The sequence below is a fragment of the Mustela putorius genome, unplaced genomic scaffold, assembly GCF_011764305.1.
Source record: "Mustela putorius furo isolate JIRA1106 unplaced genomic scaffold, ASM1176430v1.1 tig00003845_pilon_pilon_pilon, whole genome shotgun sequence".
NCBI classification, from domain to species: Eukaryota; Metazoa; Chordata; class Mammalia; order Carnivora; family Mustelidae; genus Mustela; species Mustela putorius.
The window spans coordinates 50513599-50526613 of NW_025421998.1; the positions used below are offsets into that span (position 1 = coordinate 50513599).

At 34.4% G+C, this 13015-nt stretch overlaps 1 protein-coding gene across 13 annotated transcripts in view; it reads left to right on the top strand.

Annotated features, from left to right (window-relative positions):
- Window positions 1–13015, top strand: part of HDAC9 (histone deacetylase 9) — a 924856-nt gene that overhangs the window by 331607 nt on the left and 580234 nt on the right. The window lies entirely within an intron of this gene.

Genomic DNA, 13015 nt, shown 5'->3' on the forward strand with positions numbered 1-13015 from the left:
TTTCCATCCCATCCTGGTCTACAACCCACTGTTTGCCTTTATGATGCACACACTGTTTTAGAAACTGTTTCTGTATGCATGAAGCACTATTGATACAACATGTAACAAAATCAGACCTTAAGGAACCTACAAAGGGATGAAATAAATTAATGATTAGATAAAGTAATTACACAAAATAATATATTAAATAGCAATGTCTCTGACTTTGTAAGTTCTGTGAGGTCACAAAAGTGGGTGAGATTCCTTGGATCAATCCTCTTACATTTTCAAGAGCTCCACCCTGATGAAGCCATGAGAATTAGGGAACTGACTCCCATGATATGGTTATACCATACGTGTGCAATTTTACCATTTCTTCCTTCCTAGTCTATGACACCAATTTTGATACCTAATCAAAAGCTGTCATGCTTTAATTTTGTGGGTAATTTTAGTACATGCACTATATCCGCAGTAACACTGTGAACTCCAAATCAAGGAAGGACCAAATAAGATCATAGCTATGATGGTCTTTGAAAACAGATAGCTTAAATACATATAATAAATCCTTAATGCTGTATATATTGTTGCTGCCAATATTATTATTATTCTCTTATACTCCTATGATGACTTAATAAATAATCATTGAAAAGCTACTTGCTGTATTCAAGAATGGAGTTACGTACTGGTTTCAATTCTGTATAGTACTTGCAATACTGAGTATGGCTGTGAATTATATATTTATTTGTACTTTGGCATTAATTTCCTTACCTATTATGAAAAGATCATTCAGTCAGTGTATTTAACAAGCATTTATTGAGAACTTGGTATATATAAAAAGAACACTGGGCTGAAAGAACACCATTGCCTACATCATAAAGTGAGAATTCTGTAGTGTGTCCTTTTTACCTCTTCATCCTCACCTCCTACGTAGTCCTCCTCACATTTTCTGTGGGCAAGTGCTATTTGAAGGGTCCTGAATAAAATATGCATCCATGCCTTCTTGCTGTTTGTACCCCCTACCAGCTCCTTTATCCATTCTCTGTTGAGTAGAACCATGTCCTTGCTTAACTGTTATACTTACCTGTTTTTCTGATAGCCTGTGAACTCTCGTGAGGACATAGATTTTCACTTATTTATTTGGATTTCTGGAGCCTAGCCTGAAGCTTTGCACCTGGCAGATGCTCAGTAAATGCTGAATTGATGAATGGAGAAACATTTGTGGGAATTGACATAGGTTTTTTCATCACAAGTCTGGTGATACAAGTTATCCCCAATCTCTTGGATTTGGGGCCTGTATTAAAGCATTCTAATGTGCTTTTTTGCATCTTCACCTGGAATCAGGAATAATGCTACTTTCCATCTACCGAACACTGAGGATTATGTTGGAAATTTGAATATTCAATTTGTGCACTTGAAACATCTCAAAAGAAGGGCTATGTTATGATGAGATCAAAATCTGTGGTTATATGGACTATATAAACTAGACTATATGTACTATAGTAATTAGTACTAATAATAGTTATGTGCTATTAATAATATACTAATAGTAATGCTATATTATCACACAATGTATAATAGTACAAATAGTAATAAGTGTGCAATGCTTCTATTGATGGCTCTTACTGAGATATTGAAGATATTGAAGCAATATATTAAAAAAGTAAATTTTTGAAGATATTGAAGCAATATATTAAAAAAGTATATTTTATAGGCTCTATTACTGCTAGAGTCTTAAGTGTTCTTGCTCGTTCTAAATTCAACTGAAATTATGTTTTTGAGAAGAATTTCTACTTCAAATAAAACTGTGCAAATATTATTTTTTGGTTACCTGTTTCAAATGATTAGGTAAATAATATTAATGGGAAAAATCTGCAGTTGTTGAAAGTTGGTATAATCCTACTAGGAACTCTTGTGAAAAATGGTATAAATGAGGGGAAAATTCCTCATTCTATTCATTTTTTCATTAAAAAAATTCATATGTTGTTGTTTTCACACTAATTTCTAGATATGCAGACCTTTAGGAATCCATCTGCCTTACTGAGTTTAAATCATGGAATTGTCCTGTGGGACTATTTGATGCCTTACACATACAACAAATATTTCACTTCTTTGCAAGGAAAAGAATGTAAAACATTTTATATCTGCTAAAAGTGGTTGTACCTTTTGAGTTGTAAACTCAGTAGATTATGTTTTGATAAAAAGTTTGCATTTGCCAACTGAGGCTTTATTTTAACGCACAGATTGTAGCTCCAGATTATCCTTGTTTTAGGAGTAGCCTGATAATGAAATGTAGATGATGGTGTAGCATTGTTTACTTATGGAGGAAAGACAAGATGGGTAAGAGATAGCTTTGATATGACAGAAATAATAGGCATGCTGGTCCTGAAGTTCAAACTCTGGTTCATATCATTTACCAATGAAAAATCTAACTATACTAATTCCACTTCCATACATATTATTAGCTAATGATTCTCTTCAGGATGAGGCTAATGGGAGGCAAGACGGATTTCTAAGGCTTTCTTTCAAGGGGACTGGAGGTTTTATTTATTAGCTAAAACTCTGCAAATCTCCTCCTAACACTGGAAATCCAGTATCAAGTTTTTTGAGCTGATTTTAATTAAAATTGATTTTAGACTCAATTTCACTTCATCTGAAGCTAAAATGATCTGTAGAAAGTAGCCTTTTATGTGTGAGAATAAAAGAAGAATTTTAAAAGTGTATGGTTATGTGTGTGTGGTATGTGTTCGTGTTTATATATGTATAATATATTCAAGAACCTTGAAATAAAGCCTGCCAAAAATATCATACGGCTTTTTTGTTACTGTAGTTTGTTTGAGCTCTAGCCAGAGAAACTTTAGCCAACTAAAGTCAGACTCCCAGAATCACCAGTATATACCTACGTGACCATGGCTGAGTCAGTTAAACCCTTGAGTCTGTAGGTGCTCACCTGTAATCTGTTTGCTAGTTTGTTTTAAATTCCCATCACCAAAATATATACTTCAGAAGGCATAAAGAAAAAGTTTGCAAATTTCACATGTTGTAGACTGATAGATAATATACCTAACATATATTAAATACTGGGTGAATGTGTAAACATATATCACAAATATATGTTATATATAAAGTGTTCTTATAGATCACAAGCTCAGTATTAACATGGAGAAAGGGATATGCAAACATGATTCATAGAAGAGATGCAAATGACCAATAAACATATGACATAGGTTTAAGAAGAAAAATTAATATGTTATTCTTGTTCACCGTGAAGCATTGGTAAAAGTTTTTGGAATATTGGTGTTACTGTATTGGTATTGGTATAAGAAACAGGGCATTCAGATATATTATTGAAAAAATTTGGAAGGCCAGTTTATCATCTCAAAATTTTAAATGTTATACTGTGCAATCAACCCAAATTTGTAGAATTAATTATGGTGCGGAAATATACATTTATTCAAACTCATGCATTATAGGCTTTTTATTTATATTCACAAAACAATTGGAGAAGGGTTAAGTTATGGTATATCTGTCATTAGACTGGGATGGAGATATATATCTAGACATGGAAAGGTCTAAGACAGATTGCAAAAGTGAAAAGAAATTGTATGCTATATATATGGTGTGTGTGTGTGTGTGTGTGTGTGTGTAGAAAAGTGTGTCTAGAAGGAGACACAGCAAACTCTTAACAGTTGTTAGCCCTGGGATACTGAGTTACTTACACTTTTTATTCCCTAAACTTCTAAATTGCTTTAACTTTATGAGGCTAAACTTTTAATAGTATTTTTAAACCAACAGAAGTCCTAAATTATCCCTGCCTACATCACAGCGATGTTAGGCTCTAAGGGAATCAGTGAGTGCAAAAATTACTTTTGAATACTGCAGCTACCACACACAAAGTGTGTGCCTGCATGCTCTTACTTCATCCTTAGTATACAGACTTACATAGAGTGTGCATCATATGTGATTTTGGATGCATTAAATAGCCCCATTTAACAACTGGTTAATTTATCTTGCACAGCTCATTATCTATTAGATCTGTTGGTTTTGAATAAAGCTAAATATTTCTCTTCTGGTAATCCCAGAGAATTAAAATGGAAGGATGTCGTGTACAGGAGCTGTTTTAGTCTCTCCATCTCTCATTCGCTCTCTGTGACTCTATTTCTTCCATTCTGCCTCTCTCTTCATCTCTCATTTTCATAAATTCTAAAAATAGTCTTATATAAATACTGGAAGCAGATTATAGTTTGACGTCCTCATAATGTTAAACTTTGTAATGTTTAAAATTGGTTAAATCAAGGCAACAAATTAAACCCTGATTGGCTGTCAATCTTACTATAATCTCGTAGTTATTCAAAGACTCAAAATCTTTTGCTCGTCTCCTTTCTACTTTATCAGGTTCCCAACAGCCTCTTCACCAAAAATGATGATGTGCTTACTACTGCCTTCCTCTTCTCTCTTCTACAAAACCCTGGACATTTCTTGGTCCAACAACTTGAGAGGTCCTACCCCTCATTATGACTCTTTTCTCACTGACAAGGAGACCAATTGAGAAATCAACTTAGTTGGTTTTGAGACCAGCAATTAAACACAGGATTGAAAGTATCAAGTGCACATAGCACATCATAAGAAAAATATCACTTATAAAGCTTTAGATTCTTTTTCTCTGTCTCTACTTCTGTTTTTCTCAGATGCTGGTAACTCTCTAAGCCTAACTACTGTGTTTGCCGTAATCACCAGACCTGACAAAACTTGTAGAACTCTGTAATCTATGTGATCCTTTTTCTTGCTGCAGCCTTATATGGATTTTTTTTTGAGCCTTGATCATCTTATATTTAAATACTGCCTATCTTGAAAACTGCTTGACCTTCAGTCTTCCTGATTAATGTTTTTTAAGTCCATTCAGTTTGTTAGGGGAAAGGAAATCTTGCTTTTGGTTCCAACAATACTATTACTCTTTGCTCTTGGAGATGTTGGCAACAGGTCAAGGAACATCTCTGGACCTTGTTCCTCCATCTATAGAGTGGGTATAGTGATAACAGATTTTCATAAATGCTGGAGGAGTAACCCAGATCTTGACTCAGCTGTTTCAAGATCTAACATTTATACATTTATATGTCTAAGACCATATCATTCTATTGCTCCAAGCAATATCATAGGCTCTTTCATGTCCAGTGCTAGGTAGACATCCAGTCTTTTTTTTTTTTTTTAATGTAGTACATCACATAACACCCGTATCATCTGTCAGCTCTTATTGCAATATTTCACTTGGGCATTTGTTATTTGTCTTTCCCTCCATTTTGGGTTTACCTTTACATTTTATGAGTTTTTAATATTTTAGTACTCATTAGACAATATAACATGTTAAATTTTTAAGTATATATATTTAGAAGGATTTAAAAGTATTCAAATGTGCACATATATGCACATGCAAAATGTGTATTTTCAGGGGCACCTGCGTGGCTCAGTTGGAGCATCTGCCTTGGGCTCAGATCATGATCTCAAGGTCTGGAGGCTGGCTCCCTGCTCAGCAGAGAGTTTGCTTCTCCCTCTCCCTCTGTTCCTCTCCTTTTTCATGCTCTCTCTCTCTCAAAAAAATAGAATAAAATAAAAAATCTTTTAAAATATACATTTTTTTCTATGTAGTGGTATGATACTTGCTTGGAAATAATATATTGTGATTTATTTTAGCTTTTACTTTTCCCGTTGCATAATATATATTGCAAATTATCTTACATTCCCAAGATACTTTTCGATATTTACCTGTTTTGAGGTGAGGATCTCAGAAGACTTCATTTTAGAAACCTGAGACAAAAGAAGGCAAAATTACACCAAGGTTCCACTCTCCTTCCATTCATCTTCTACCGAGAGGAACTTACACCGTTAGAAGAGCTATAGAGACACAGAGGGGAAATTAATTGTCACAGATTTTCAGTTCAGAGACTCTGCGAAGTGAGAGCAAACTAAAGATGACGGAGGACAGCCAATGACTGTGTTAATGCACAGCAATATCATTCAGAGGGTTTCTTTCCCATCAGCATTTAGCATTTTCTACCCTGGTATTAGCTGTGGAGATTGGATTAGAAAAACTCATTTTTTTCTCCGTCACACTTATCCTTCTTAGAAGATACAATACTTCATTTACCTTTAACAATCACATTGAGACTTGTAAATAAGAAATTTGAGACAGTAGAAAAAGCCAAGTACACAGTTTTTTTCTCTAATTACTAGCCTACTTTCCAGAGCTAGGGCTTCTATTTCTTGTGATCATCGTACATCACCCTCCCCATCCACCCACCCCTACTTTGTTCACTGTATTCCTGTGCTCACCTTCGTCTCCATTAGGGGGCCCCCAGTCAGTTGAATATGGTGCATTTTCAATGGAAATACAAGAGCCTGCATTATCTGAAATAGTATAATTCTCCGAGTAATCTGAATAAACTATGTCTGTAATAGGTTTAGCCTTTTGAGTGGAAGTAGCTGACACCATACTGTCGCTTTGCTATATCTATTTATAATTCTCTATGCTGTAGTACCATGGGAAATCTATATTTTTTTCCTTCTCTCTAGAGTTTTCAGTGGTTGTAGAGTCAAGATAGTGTCTGGTTAATTAGCAGCTGGTTTGTCCATGTTCCCAGAGGTTCCTTCAGTTCCAACCCCAGCCACAAAGTACAGCTTCAGACTAGAGAAGGTGACTTGATGTGGGGCTAATACGATTCACAAGGGGGCCCATTTGGGACATTCAGCTACAGTGTATGCCCCAGGCACCCAGACTGATGGCTGATTGAGTCCTTATATCTGAATTATTCTCCTGAATCAACACAACTCACTGGGAGCCCCTGATTTGCTAGGGTATTACACATAGAAACAGAATTCACAGCAGTCCCTGCCCCGATACACATTCACTTCCACAGAAATGAGATAGAATCTCAGGGATCACTAGCCAGGGATGGCAAGGTCTTCCTTCACCTAAAGTAGTTTGTTGACTTGACTTTTTTTTTTTTTCTCTGAAAGAAACTCTTCTCATTGCATTTGATCATAAATTTTCACAGACAGAAGATAAGTTACATTTCAGCATTAATTTTGTGTCTAGGACATCAGGGAAATTTGTTTTTTCCAGTTTTACTGAGAAATAATTGATGTATATCACTGAATACGTTTAAGATGTACAGCATGGTGATTTGATTTACATTTACAGTGAAATGATCAGCACTATAGTTTTAGGTAACATCCATCAGCTCATATAGCTAGAATAAAAAGAAAAGGAAAAAAAATTCTCCTTGTGGTGAGAATTCAGGATTTACTCTCTTAACAACTTTCCTATATATTGGGCAACAGTTTAACTTTTGTCATCCTGTTGTGCACTGTGTCCCTAGTACTCACTTGTCTTCTAACTTGAAGATTGTACTTTTTGGCCACCTTCATGTGATTCCGCCTCCCAGCCTAATATCTGCCTCTGATGACCACAAATCTGATACCTTTTTCTGTGAGTTTGGTGGTTTATTTGCTTGTTAAGGTTCCAAATTAAGTGAGATCATACAGTACTTGTCTTCCTGTTTCTGACATTTCATTTAGCATAATAATAACTTCAGGGTCCATCCATGTTGTTGCAAATGGTAAGATTTTCTCATTTTTTATGGCTGATTAATATTCTATGTTATGTATATACCACAATTTCTTTTTCCATCTAGCCATTGGTGGATACTTAGGTTTCCATGTTTCGGCTACTATGCTGCTATGAGAATGGGGGTACAGATATCTTTTCAAGTTAGTGTTTTTGTTTCCTTTGGAAATATTTTCAGAAGTGGAAATGCGGGATCATATGATAGCTCTATTTTTAAACTTTTTGAGGAGACTTCATACTGTTTTTTGGTTGTATCAATTTAGAATCCCACCAACAATGCACAAGGGCTCCCTTTTCTCCACATCCCTACCAGCATTTGTTATCTCTTGTCTTTTTGATGATGGCTATCCTAATATGGGACATGATATCTCAGTATGGTTTTAATTTGCACTTCTCTAATGACTTGTGATGTTGAACATCTTTTTATGTACCTGTTGGTTGTTCATATATCTTCTTTGAAGATATATGTTTAGGTCCTTTGCTCACTTTTTAAATTGGATTTTTGTTTGTTTTGTTCTGTTTTAGCTATTGACTTGTGTCAGTTCTTTACATATTTTGGATACTAAACCCTTGGATACATGGTTTGCAAATATATATTTTTTCTCATCCTGTAGGTTGTCTTTTCACTTTGTTGGTGGTTTCTTATGCTGTGCAGAAGCTTTTTAGTTTGCTATTAGTACCACTTGTTTATTTTTGGTTTTGTTTCTTGTGCTTTAGGTGGGATTCCTAAAAATTCATTACTAAGACCCATGTCAAGGTGCTTTCTTGCTGTTTTCTTCTAGGAGTTTCATGGTTTCAGGTCTTATGTTTAAGTCTTTAATCTATTTTGAGTTAACTTTGTGAGTGGTGTAAGGGAGGAGCTTCAGTTTCATTCTTTTACATGGGTATATCTAATTCCCCAGCTCCACTTACTGAAGAGCTTATCCTTTCCCCCATTGAGAATTCTTGACTCCTTTGTCAAATATTAGTTGAATGGATAATGCACAGGTTTATTTCTGGGCTCTTGATTATTTTTCCTTTTTCTTTTTGTCTGTTTTTATACCATACTGTTTTAATTACTATAGTTTTATGATAGAGCTTGAAATCAGAAAGTGTGATGCTTTCTGCTTTGTTCTTCTTTTTTAGGATTTCTTTGGCTATTCTGGAACTTTTGTGGTTTCATATAAATATTAGAACTATTTTTTCTATTTCTGTAAACATTGACATTGGAATCTTGATAGGGAGTGCATTGAATCTATAGATAGCTTTTGGTAGAATTGACATTTTAACAATATTAATCCTCCATGGACATTGGATATCTTTCTATTCAATTTGTGTCTTTTAAGAATTTCTTTTACCAGGCGCCTGGGTGGCTCAGTGGGTTAAGCCGCTGCCTTCGGCTCAGATCATGATCTCAGGGTCCTGGGATCGAGTTCCGCATCGGGCTCTCTGCTCAGTAGGGAGCGTGCTTCCTCTTCTCTCTCTGCCTGTCTCTCTGCCTACTTGTAATCTCTCTCTGTCAAATAAATAAATAAAATCTTAAAAAAAAAAAAAAGAATTTCTTTTACCAATGTTTGTAGTTTTTAGCATACAGATCTTTCACTTCCTTGGTTAAATTTATTCCTAAGTATTTTATTGCTTTTGATGTTACTGTAAATGAAATCAATTTCTTTGTATCCTTCTGTATATTACTTTTGTATCCTGCAACTTTACTGAATTCATTGATTAGTTCTAACAGCTTTTTGTTGAATCATTAGGATTTTCTATATATAAAATCATGTCATCTGCAAATAGAGGCAATTTGACTTCTTCCTTTCTAATTCTGATACCTTTTATTTCTTTTTCTTGCCTGAACCTTTCACCATTGAGTATAGTATTATGGTCATATCACATATGACCTTTATTATGTTGAGATATGTTACTTATATGCCTAATTTTTTAAGTATTTTTATCGTGAATGGATATTGAATTTTGTCAAATGCTTTTTCCATGTCAATTGAGATGATTACATGATCCTTTTCTTTCATTCTATTAATCTGACATCTCACATTTATTAATTTGCATATGTATAGATTATCTTTGAGGTCCAGGGGTAAATCTCACTTGATTATGATCAATTATCCTGTAGTTTTCTTTTCTCGTGTGTCTACGAGTTTAGGAGAATTCCCTCCTCTTCAATTTTTTGGAATACTTTGAGAAGGATATGTGTTCGTTCTTCTTCAAATGTTTAATGAAATTCACCAATGAAGCCATCTGGTCATAGGCTTTTCTTTGTTGGGAGATATTTGATTACTGATTCAATCTCCTCTAACCCACTGCGCCACCCAGGTGCCCCTACTGATTCAATCTCCTTATTAGCAAGTGATCTATTCAGACTTTTTATTTCTACCTGATTCAGTGTTGAGAGATTGTATGTTTCTAGGAATTGTTCCATGTCTTCTAATAGTCCAGTTTGTTGGCATAATTGTTTGTATTAGCCTGTAATGATCCATTGTACTTCTGTATCTGTTGTATGTCTCGTTTTTCATTTATAATTTTGTTGATTTGGGTCCTTTCTCTCTTTTTAGGTTAATCTAACTAAGGATTTGTCAGTTTTGTTTATCTCTTCAAAGAACCAACTTATAGTTTGGTTAATCTTTTCTACTGTTTTTCTGTTCTCTACTTCTGTTCTAGCATTTATATTTTCTTCTGCTAACTTGAGGCTCAGTTTGTTCTTTTTCTACTTTCTTAAGGTGTGGAATTAGGTTTTTTGGGATCTTTCTTGCTTTTTAATGTCCTTGTTTATTCCTGTGAACTTCCCTCTGGACTGCTTTTGCTGCATCTCACAAGTTCTGGTATATTGTGTTTTTGTTTTTATTCGTCTCAAGGAAGTTTTTTATTAAAGAAAATTATTTAGACATTTAATGTAACTGTATTTTAACTGACATAAAATTAAACTGAAGAAGACCAACTGAAAAAAAATCTCACCTTCCACATAAAACTAGATTAAAAACTAGTTATGGTACAGAGAACATATCCATATGCATCAAAGAAGGGAATAGAGTTGAATCAATAGGAAGTAAGCACTAATATTATCATTGAGGACCATTTTTTAAAAGTCTTGACTTTTCAGATGCTTCTTTTGGTTCATTTTTAAAAACATGGTTATTTTTTAATATATATATATTACTTAAATATATATATATTACTTAAGTAATATATATATTACTTAAATATTATTATTTAAGTAATCTCCACACCCAACACGGTACTCAAACCCATGACCCCAAGATCAAGAATTGCATGCTCCTCTGACAGAGCCAACCAGGGACCCAAAAACATGTTATTTTTAAATAATGGTCATGGGCTTTCAAGATTATGTGTGTGTTTATGTGTGTACATGTATTTGAAACTAGCGTTTAATGTCTGTGTTAATCAGCAGAGTAGGATCCTTCATGTATAAAATAGAATTCAGAACCTAAAAATGCTTTGGATGATCCTAGAACCCAGTTTAGATTTGTATGCACACACATGAACACATAAAAATAACTGCCATGATTTGTGGATGTATGTATGTATCTATCTATCCAGCAAGAGGAGGAAAGAAAAGCTTCATTCAGGCTATTGTAGCTACTAATGAAGATGGTGATTTATTATCAACAGCAGTAATGAAATCTCTAAGTAGATGCCTCAGTATATATTTTTCTACATACTGAGTGGCATATCTTCTAAGGAAAAGAAGAAAACCTAATTACTGTACTTTACCCTCTAAACACTGTATGTTCCATACTTATTTTAGTATTTAAGGTTCTGTTTCCAAATATATTCATTTTTTAAGGATATGGAATGAGATGATGGTATCATAGATACAACAGAGTCAGATTATTAGACTTTGTCATAATGTCTTTTTTTCCTTAAAGGTTAATATTTTTCAAACTCTGCCATGCCCAAAAGAGGCACTAGTGAATCAATAAAATAGTGTCAACTGTGATGTTAAGATAGGTGTTTGGTACCAAAATATAAGTTGTGAACAGTAATGCTATTCTGTTGTCATTTTTCAAAAAGTGGGGATTTGCTGACCCCTCTTCTTGTTCATTATCATCTAGTACCATTAATAATCTTGGTCATAACGTGACTTTCATGCACTTAATTCATATATACTAAGAATTATCTTTCTCATTTCTTTCATTTATATAACCAATGCAAGATTCGGGGCTGGAAATGTTACCTGTAATTGAATTTCTCAAATTACCCAAGAGCTTAATCATTTTATGACCTGAAAAAGTCATGCCTAGTTGCCAATGTATGTATTATAGAAAGCAAGAGGCTGCTGCATTCACCATATCAGTGAAACAAGAATTCAGAGCTACGAAAATAAATTTTGCATTTTCTTAAGACAATAATCATATCATGGCAATAGATTACATATTTAACAACTGTAATCAACTTTCACTAATCATGGAAGGTGAAATTAGTTCTACTAGTTCAAGTCACAACTTTAAGTAATAATGTTAATTCAATTACAGTTGCGTTCCTTGAACTTTTTTGATGACTACTTCCTCGTTTTCCACTGGAATATATTTTGAATGAGTTGGGTAATTTGTTCATATGTTTACATTATGTTCTATATGATGGTTTTAATTGACTTTACATATTGAGAAGCTGCCCATTTTCTGCTGACTGCATAATTGCTGTGACTACGTTGTGATGGTATACATGATGCTAAAATATATAGAACTGGATGGCTCCCATCATTGTGCTTTAGATTGCACATGCTACCCTTGAAAAAGAAAGTAACCTAATACTATTCATCTGCACCAGCAGTTGTTTTTCTGTGTGTTATAACGAGGCCTATCTGTTCTTAAATGCCTGGAGGTGAGCTGTTTACAGACAGTTGGGAATGAAGGCATTATTTTGAAATTTCAGCTCTCCTCGAATCAAATACACCTTTTATGCATGGATAGTTAAATGGGTGAAAAGATAGTTGACAGCAATATTTGGAAATATCCTGAAAATGGTTTGACCTTTTCATTAGGTGCTGGAAATTAAAGTAGAGAATAAAAAGATTTTAATTTAACCTTTTGAACAAAAACCGGCTCGTAAGTCAAACGCATCCTGGGAATGTGCATGAGCTACTGATGGCAGAGAGGCTCATTTGCTCCTTAAAGAGTAAAATTTGAGCACAAGGAAAGAAAACCTTTCTCTGGAACAAGTAAGCTCTATTTAAAAAGTGTAGGTCTCTATTTAAAGAGTAGGACTGGCAAGGGCCTCTGTCATCTGGCCAGCCAAGAGGATAATATGCAGAGACATTTAAATTCAGTGGGACAAACACTACCCTTTGTTGGCTCCCACACTCTCAGACACATACACAGAGCTTCCACTAAAGTTAGAGAACTGTATCTAATTTGGAATTCAGAAGATTGCCAAAAATAAATAGTTTATTGTTATATTCAGATTTTA